A 10,000-nucleotide genomic window follows, 5' to 3' on the forward strand; every position below is an offset into this window, starting at 1 on the left:
TCAACATGGATCATCCCGCCATCCCCACCCTCTTACCCTTTCACACACAAACACACACTTTGACGGCCGTTCAGTTTGGTTGTTGCGAAATTGATGTTCACCGCCACAGAAAAGATACAGCAGTTAAGGTATGCAATCTAAAACCAGGGCTCCCCATAGCGCGCGTCCCTGCGTTCTATGCGCACTGGAAGCCGAAAACACGTACTAGAAATGTATGGAGCGGGTCCTTGGACGCACTACATTTCCTTTATCGTGCGTACCGTAGACACCATTTTCAGACTGTAATCGTCCGCTATTGCGTACCTGAGGTACGTAACGGTTTTTTGGACTGTATACGTCTCGTCCAATGAAAACGACACTTCGCAGTACACAATACGTGACCACAATGTTTTATAAGTACACTGGGACTTTTCGGCTTTTGGACCCATGGGACCCTCTACAATTTTGCAGTGGGGGTCCATGGACCCTTTAAACATTAAAAGTGGGGGTCCCGGGACGCACTTGGAGGAGCTTCCGTGGGGAGCCCTGAAAACCCTTTTCCTTTCAATTGTTATATCCCATACGATCTTAAGATATAACCGATCAATGTTATTGTTTGTTTGGACAGTGAAGTAAGTTCAAGTACAACTTTGAATGATTTTGCTTCGATATTTAAATTCTACGCTGCGAACTGTACTACTAAACGCACGTAAGAAACACCTCAAATGCCCGTCTTTAAAAAGAAAACATTGTGAACAAAAATGGAAGGAATCATTCCAATTGTTTTGTTTAATCACACACAAATCAATCAATCAATATGAGGCTTATATCGCGCGTATTCCGTGGGTACAGTTCTAAGCGCAGGGATTTATTTGTTTATTTTTATTTTATGCAATTTATATCGCGCACATATTCAAGGCGTAAAATAACATAACATATATTCAGTAAGATGAAATAACAGAAAACATAGCATTGAAGAATCGTTTTCTTTTTGTGGCTTCTCACTTCGGCAACAAGGTTGTCATTATTTATCTCCCCTGCACACTTGGTTTACAAGGTTGTCATTATTTATCTCCCCTGCACACTTGGTTTACAAGGTTGTCATTATTTATCTCCCCTGCACACTTGGTTTACAAGGTTGTCATTATTTATCTCCCCTGCACACTTGGTTTACAAGGTTGTCAGTATTTATCTCCCCTGCACACTTGGTTTACAAGGTTGTCATTATTTATCTCCCCTGCACACTTGGTTTACAAGGTTGTCATTATTTATCTCCCCTGCACACTTGGTTTACAAGGTTGTCATTATTTATCTCCCCTGCACACTTGGTTTACAAGGTTGTCAGTATTTATCTCCCCTGCACACTTGGTTTACAAGGTTGTCATTATTTATCTCCCCTGCACACTTGGTTTACAAGGTTGTCAGTATTTATCTCCCCTGCACACTTGGTTTACAAGGTTGTCATTATTTATCTCCCCTGCACACTTGGTTTACAAGGTTCAGGCATGAAAACTGAAAAAAAAAAAAATACTGAAAAAAAAATTCGAAGGCGCGTAGCGCCAAGTTTTGCAGGCGCGTAGCGCCAAGTTTCGCAGGCGCGAAGCGCCAAGACTTCTAGGGGGGTCCGGGGGCATGCTCCCCCGGAAATTTGTTTTTTCAAGGGTGCAATTTGGTGCAATCTGGGGCTATCTGAGCCTTAAAATTGGATTCAAACATGGCCCCAAAACTATTTTACTATAACTATGACTAGGGAGAAAAAAAAGAAAAAAAAAAAAAAAAATTTAAAAAAAAACAAACAAAAAAAAGGAAAAATACGGAAATTACAAAAAAATACGGTTTATTTTTTTCAAAAATACGGAAAATACGGAAAATACGGAGAATTTTCATGCCTGAAGGTTGTCAGTATTTATCTCCCCTGCACACTTGGTTTACAAGGTTGTCATTATTTATCTCCCCTGCACACTTGGTTTACAAGGTTGTCAGTATTTATCTCCCCTGCACACTTGGTTTACAAGGTTGTCATTATTTATCTCCCCTGCACACTTGGTTTACAAGGTTGTCAGTATTTATCTCCCCTGCACACTTGGTTTACAAGGTTGTCATTATTTATCTCCCCTGCACACTTGGTTTACAAGACTTTTCAGTCGTGGAACTGTCTTATTAAGCAAAACTATTTCACTTTTCAGCAATTTCTGAATCTGTTCTCGACCAAGCCTGGTGAAGCTGTGAAAAAAAAATTGAACGGGGTTACACCCATGTATCAGTAAGCGTGACTGCTAAATGGAAGGCGACTGGACTGAACAATATATCTTCGAGTCAATGTTAATGGTCATCGGAATTCGTCCGAGATGGAGTAGTCTTGACCATTTGGCTACAGCAATGACCACCCCTTCACATGGATATATGTGTATCATTGGACCAAACTTCAGTAATCCACTGGATTCCAAGCATTTCAAGTTTGCGTCTGCCTATCTTGGGAGTGATGACAACGCCGGTATGTTATCTCCCTTTGCCCCCCTGTGAGCTTATCTCCCTTGAACTGATCGCTGCGAGGACTATTCTGCTCTTGATGTTAACCGGTGGTTATAGGATGTGCGTCTGCCTGTGAAGGTCTCTGTCCCTTTCATCCTTTTCTCTTGTATTCCTCTTGCGCATCTCTGTGTGCTTTAATATGTAATCATATGTGGAAGTAGATTATAGTTTGCTTTGGTAATTGTCATTGTGAGAACCAGTCCTTTTATGTGTACTTTTTTTCTTGAGCGGTCCGTTCGATCAGAAGTTCTGCATGAAAACTAAACATAAAACATGTAAACAAACAAACAAAACGAGCAAGGCAAAGGGGAGAGAAGGACTGATTCCTTTCGAATGTGGTCATGTGAATTGTGTGTGTGTGTGTGTGTGTGTGTGTGTGTGTCAGTGTGTGTGTGTGTGTGTGTGTGTGTGTGTGTGTGTGTGTGTGTGCGACGGAAGTGCTGGTGATGGTATTAGTAGTAGTGAGTTGTCATTTTAGTAGTAATGGTAGTAATAGCAGTAGCAGCGGCAGCAGTAGTAGTAGTAGTGGTAGTGGTAGTAGTTCTTACAATAACAGCAGTAGTACTATTAGTGGCGGTGTATAATGTTGTCGTTGTTCTTGCTGCTACTGCGGCTGCTTTTTGTTGTTGTCGTAGTTGTCGTTGTCACCTTCGTCGTCGTTGATGTTGAATTGTTGATATCGTTTCTACTGCTTTTGTTGACCTTTCAAACTACCAACGTTTTCCACAAGTGAGAAAGTCGTACAGAAAGAAGATCTCCATTTAGTTTAATGCACTCTCTTCCATAGCTCAATTGCCGATGAACTTGTAACTGTCTGGAGTATTTGAGTGTTGTACGTGTTGTGTAGCAGTCAGAGCGCAAATATATACTGTAGAAAGCAAACACGCGGAGAGGGTGGGGGATGATAAAAGGCCCTGTTTGCCTACGTCCGGGTACAAACCGTATAAACATGCTACTCACTTTCCGTCTGTCTGTCCGTCTGTCTCTCTCTCTCTCTCTCTCTCTCTCTCTCTCTCTCTCTCTCTCTCTCTCTCCCTCTCTCTCACGCTTTCTCCCCCCCCCCCCTCCTCGCTCCTCTCTCTCACTCTCGCTCTCTCTCTCTCTCTAACTTACACACACACACACACACACACACACACAAGCGCGCACGCACGCACGCACACACGCAAAGGCCCTGTTTGCCTACGTCCGGGTACAAACCGTAGAAACATCCTACTCACCAAGACAGTGAGGCGCTAAATCTGTCGCCCAGTCAATGAGTATATACGCCCTACAGCAAAAGATAGTACACGCCGTGTTTTTACTTGCTGCCAAATTTATATTAATCAACTAATCATAAAACAAAGATAATCACCTAAACCCTTGTTTATTTTGCCTTATAAAATGTGTGTGATTCAGGATCATTAGTCATTGTATGTTGATCTGAGAGACGGTACAGAAGGTAGGGATCAAAAACAAGAGCCAGACATGTCGTTGAATTTATAATAAAAATAGGCAAACTTCGAAAACTCAATATGATCAACAACAACAAACTCAATAACAATAAGACAGCGAATTTCATCAAAAACACGCAAGAATCTGTCTTTGACTCCCACTGTGCGTTGCAATTGCATACGCTGAGCTTCACAATTATACTACATGTATCAGTACGAAGAAATAAAATTAACGAAAGAAGTGAGATGAAATTACAGGCAGGTTCAGGGCATTTCGAATTTAGGAATGCGTTCATGCCATTGCCAAATGGTGTGCGTCGCTTGCAAGTGTGACTTGAACAGGAAGGGTGTCATTTTGTCAGTCAATTTGAGTCAGCAAATATGTTCATACTTGGTGTGCACTAAGTTCGATTTTACCAGAATCATTCCACAAAATGTCTGGTCTGTAGGTCAAATGGTCCGAGTTAAGTGTTCGAAATTGTCAATGACACGAACGCTTTCTTGCATTGCGATTGCCATGCGCCTGGCTGTATTGTATGGTACGTGCTGGCTACAAATCACTGATGATCTGGGGATGTTTTGGTGTACCTAGACCTTCACATAACCTCAAAAGTGACAGTCTTCAGATTTTAAATCGGGTGAGTGTGACCCCCGCACAAGGACAAATGTGACCCTCCACCACGAAATGAGTCGCATGTCACCTCGCGCGGTTCTGCGCTAGGCTTAATATAAGTCCGGGGAGTGTCTGGTAACAGTGTGAGGGTCACCTTAGTCACAGGCTTATAACTCACACAGTTTTTCCTCTTTTCTAAAACGGTTTTCACCACTGGAAAGAGCATAAAAAACTCTTTAGGAAAATGTAAAAATATGAAAATCATGCAAAGGTGACATGCGACTCATTTCGTGGTGGAGGGTCACAAATCTGGTATTGGTGAGCCGATCTCAGAAAACGCGGTCTCTTCTTCTTCTTGTCGTTCGCTGTTAGATCGTCAGTCCGGACTGCAGGGTGAAACGTGCTGTCCTCTCAGAAAACGCGGTCTCAAAGAGCAATTGTTGTTTCGATCTCCGTAAAATGTCATGATTATCTTGATCAAAAATTACAGAGTCAACGAATACTGTATTTGTCCCCTTAAGCTTGTGTGTATATTTATTATACTGTTTTATGTACTCGCGCTCACCCTCTTTGTCTCTGTCGACATTCTTTGTCGCTTTCCGTCTGTCTGTCCGTCTGTCTCTCTCTCTCACGCTTTCTCTCTCCCCCCCCCCCTCCTCGCTCCCTCTCTCTCTCTCTCTCTCTCTCTCTCTCTCTCAGACCATAGATGTGTATTGACGGGATCGCCAACTCGTTGCGCGCGCTCACCAAGTAGCGGAAAGCGGAAAAGACGATTTTGACAGTAACTTTACTTCCGGTGCAGTCTTTCAACACATGGAGAAGAAGGAGAATTTCGAAGGGGAGGTGGAGTTTGTGGCTGAGGTATGTGAAAAGCAAACAAAGCAATACAAAAAGATCATTGCTGATGATTGAAATGAGTCATGTGAATCAACAATAAAGATTGATTGTGGACGGCACGTCATTATTTTTGTTTTTAACACTTGAAACGCGAGAGCATCTGACACACTGGTAAATCCGAAGCTGTGCACGCAAGCTGATCAGCAGATCGTTTTTCTGCAGATATCTCGCTCACATCGGCCACTATTTTAGCTCAGCGAACCGACAAATTTGCAACAGAACAATTTCTGAATGTTAGAAATTCGGCTGTAGATTTATAGATACCCTTTCTATTCCATTGTTGTTGTTTTTTCAGGGGGAAAGTACCGACATCTCAATCGCTGAAAAGATGACAGCATCACCACAAAAGAAACTGCAAGAATTGCCAAAAGTAAGTAAAAATATTGACAGATCTATGTAAAAGACTATGAAAATTTAGAACTGGAACAACAGATATTCAAGAAATAACCGATAAGTGATATATTATAACTGAACCATTGATTGATTTGAATACTACATCATGCATGGAAGTTAAAAATGGTGCAGGAACTGAAGTCAGATCAACACATCAAAAAGATCAGTGCAATATATTTGTTTTCTCTCCCCTCTAGCATAATTCTGTTTTGATATATATGCTTGATGTCTTCTGTTGTTTTTAAATTCATTGTCACTTCTAAATTGCATAACGCTTGTTCTTTCTGCCTTTCACCGGAGCTCAGAGAGCTTGTCGACCTATTCTCCACCAAATCGTTCAACTTCAAACGTCTATCAACTGCCATTAATTAGCTATCATCCAGCTATTTGTATGGACAGTTAGACTTATTTCTCTAGAAATTTAGTTTTACTTAGGGTTTATTGTTCTGCTTTTTTTCAGACATACCGTCCCGCACCAGAATTGCCAGAGGTTGTTGCAACTACAACTTTGAAGAACTGTGTCATGATGTACAGCAGCTTCCCGAGTCGTGGTGCCTCGCGAAGAACGAGGTGAACCAGGTGGTTAAGGTTGTTGTGCTGGAGCCTGGAGGCCAGCTTGGTTAAGGTTTGACTTTGACTTTGAGTCAGCATTTTCAGTGATTTTTCTACGCAGCTGATGGTGTTTGGATTTAAAGTGTAAAGGAAAAAGTCCCCCCCCGAAGCAGCGTGCTGCAGTTTAGACTGGCTTGGCGACAGTGTTGAAGTGAGTGACAAGTAACATTTTCAGTAAATCGCTTTGTGTTACAATTATTCAACGCCAATTCTGAGCCAAGAGAATGATTTTTTCATTTCATTTGGAATGTTGTGTTTTATAGGTTAGGTGTGGAAATTTGGATTTGACTGTAAAGCTCTTTAGTAGAGAATGTAAATAAACTTGACCAAGAAATTATTGCGACAAATTTCAAACTCCCAAATTAAAGCATTGATTAATTCCGGTTAATTAATTAATTAGATTAAATGTCACAAGAATTTATGCTTTAATTTGGGTGCAACATGTTGAAACTTTGTTTGAGAATGTATCTACTTTATTGATTAAATATATGCATGTGTATAAATAGGAATATTTCTTGTGTCAAATTGTGTGAATTGAGACTGAGTGAGATAGTGAATGTTGGTACATTACAGGGCCGGACTAAGCAAAGAGGAGGGGGGGAGGTTGCCAATGGTGGTCCAGGGGGATGTTCCTCTGCCCCTTGTGGGGGTCAGGGGGCGACGCCCCCTTAAGCTGAAGGGTAGGTCATATTCTGAGATAGGAAAATGGTCGCTCCTTGCATGAAACGGCATAAAATAAACAATAATACATTTTTTTTAAATAAATGAGGTACATATTTAGGGGGGGGAGGGGGGTTGCGCAACCCCCATAACCCCCCCCCCCCCCCCCCCCTGGTAGCCCTAGTCCGGCCCTGCATTAATTGTCACTGTATGGTGTGTGTGTGTGTCACTGTGACCAAAGATACATATGCTCTTTTTGAGTTCATACAACTTCCAATTCCATTCAAACGTTAACAAAGTGTTGCTTTCTTTCTTTCTTTATTTGGTGTTTAACGTCGTTTTCAACCATTCAAGGTTATAACAAAGTGTTGCTGGTATGCGACTGAACATGTTCTATTAGGAAAGCAAAGCAAATTCCAGTGTACATAGTGGTCAACATAAAAACAATCAGACGCATCGATGCAAGACATTTATCAAGTGGCTGACAATTGATTTTGAAATAAAAACTGTTTGCAAAATATCTCGCTGTCAAAATTATATCTTGAACAAGTACACAAAGGAATTAGGTTTGAACCATAGCAAAATGAATATGTTTCAAATTTTCATGTTGCAGACTTAAATTTACATGGACTCATGAAAATACAGAACAGGCACTGAACAAGCCATGTGATACAATACTGAACCAAATACTGAAATAGGAAGAGAAGTACATTTTAACGACAGCAGATTTTAACACCAAAAATCGACACCTAAGACAACAATCAAGAAGTTCAAATTCAATGTACATGCACTTGATCAGATAGGATAGTTTGTACTGCATGAAGAAAGATCATACACAACACACTACAGAGATCCTTCCTGATTGTTCTCAACATTGTATGTTTTCAGCTTTTTCCTCAAACTCCTTTCTTTCCATGTGCATTTCATTTTGTCCAACATTGTATGTTTTCAGCTTTTTCCTCAGTCTTTTCTTTCCATGTACATTTCATTTTGTCCATCATTGTCTTCAGTTTGTGGTGGAGTCTTATTTAAAAAAAACCAGAACATTTTGCAAAGTGTCTTCTTGAACAGCTTGTGAAAGATCAAATGAATACAAAGTGTCATAAAAACACACCAGAACAGCATCACTGTTCCTGCATGGTTCAATAAAGTCATCTGCTTTTGCCTGTGTGTTGATGCACAGGTTTCACAGAAAATATGTTCCATGGACATCAAATCACCAAAGGGAAGTAATCGCTCTTTAGGCCAAAAAAAATAATAGGTGTGGTTACGGTAACATAGCCCAAAAAAATAGGGTAGGAAGGTAGGCAATCACTTTTTTTTTCTAATGTGTACAAATTAAACCTACTTGACAGGGAAATAAGTGTGCGACTCGGGCGCTTTCGCTTTCATTGCGTTTTCTGCACTCGTTTTCTTGGTTTTTTGGGGTTTTTTTTGTTGACAAATGTAATAAAAAGTTATAGGGTCGGCCCCAAAAAATAGGGTAGGTCGGGTTACCGTAACCACACCTATTTTTTTTTAGGCCTTATGCATACGACATGTGTAATAGATTAAGCGAGAGTTGTACGGAACCTTTTCTCCTGGCACGAGAGGATGAAAGTCGCTTGTATATTTCAATGCTTGTTATTCTCTCAGGTGCCAGGAGAAAAGGTTTTGTACAACTCTCGCTTACTCTATTACACAGTCATGTCGTATGAATAAAGAGCAATTACTTCCCTTTGGTTATTTGATATCATCAACGCTTTGCCTCATTCTGTTTAAGATTTCTGCTTTGTGTTGCATGGACAGACACATCTGCAATACATTGGGCTTGACAAAGGTCAGTTTGCCCTTGTTCAGCATGCTTGTCATGTCAGGGGTGGTTTCACTCTCTTCACTGTAGAATTCAGGTGCGCAAGTCAGGGCTTCCAAACACTGCAATTTCTCATCTCTGTACGCACTCTTTTGGAGACACCAAACTCTCTGTTTTAGCTTTTTGGCAACACATACTCCAACATACTTTGCATTGTACTCTTCATCCTCTTTGATTTCTAATGCACTTACTGGTTCCCTAGTTTTTCTTCATAGGCCTTTAAGACACCAACAGTATAAACATGTTCAAGGCAATCCAGGCTGAAACTGCAGGGGATACTGTCAACTCAGTAATGCCTGAATGCTGGGTTGAAAAAGCAGAGTAGTACCTGGCCCACGCCTTCTCCTTGGCAGCATTCCCAACCTTGCCTCAGGGAACTAGGCAGTCATGAAGAAGCAGAAGTTTCTCTTCCAGATCTGCACCTAAAACACAGAAAATAAAATATTATAATTAAAACACACAAATATAGCAGAAATCAACCCAAGAGTGAAACTGAAGATGTAGATGCATGCACACAATCAAAACCAACAACACACGACAACAATCCAAAAACTACACTTTACATGAATGGATGTGAACATATTAAATTTTGTATTCCATTTGTCGTTATAGAACGTGTTGACAAACCACTTTCATGAATCCTTATCATGTCTTACAACTATGACATGTGCTATTAATGATCCTAAAAAACATGAAATATTGTAGTGGCAGGCATGTACCTAAAATATTTGTAAACAGTAGCCTCTCTGTGCAACAAAGCAGTATTTTTGCTCGAAAACTATGAATGAAAATGATCTTTCAGGTACTGGGACTTTGCAAGCTGATTTTTTTTATACCGCCTTACTCAAAAACTTACTTTTCAATTACTGAATTGGTCGACGAGCCCTCTGAGCTCCGGTGAAAGGCAGTTGTCATTCTTGATAGATGCACAAGCGTTCTGCAATAAAGCATGCAATTTAGAAGTGACAATGAATTTTAAAACAACAGAAGACATCAAGCATATATCAAAACAGAATTATGCTGGAGGGG

The 10,000-nt window shown here is 40.7% G+C and overlaps 1 long non-coding RNA gene across 2 annotated transcripts in view; it reads right to left on the reverse strand.

The window, feature by feature from the left end:
* Window positions 1-7,401: 7,401 nt before the first annotated feature.
* The window catches only part of LOC138947127 (uncharacterized), a 3,388-nt gene continuing 789 nt past the window's right edge, over window positions 7,402-10,000 (reverse strand). For both annotated transcript variants that reach the window (XR_011449558.1, XR_011449557.1), the window contains 2 exons: window positions 9,828-9,908; window positions 7,402-9,393 (listed from right to left, as the gene is read on the reverse strand). This is a non-coding gene — a long non-coding RNA (uncharacterized lncRNA). The remainder of the gene's footprint in view (window positions 9,394-9,827; window positions 9,909-10,000) is intronic.

Source organism: Littorina saxatilis, linkage group LG14 (genome assembly GCF_037325665.1).
Source record: "Littorina saxatilis isolate snail1 linkage group LG14, US_GU_Lsax_2.0, whole genome shotgun sequence".
Classification (NCBI taxonomy): Eukaryota; Metazoa; Mollusca; class Gastropoda; order Littorinimorpha; family Littorinidae; genus Littorina; species Littorina saxatilis.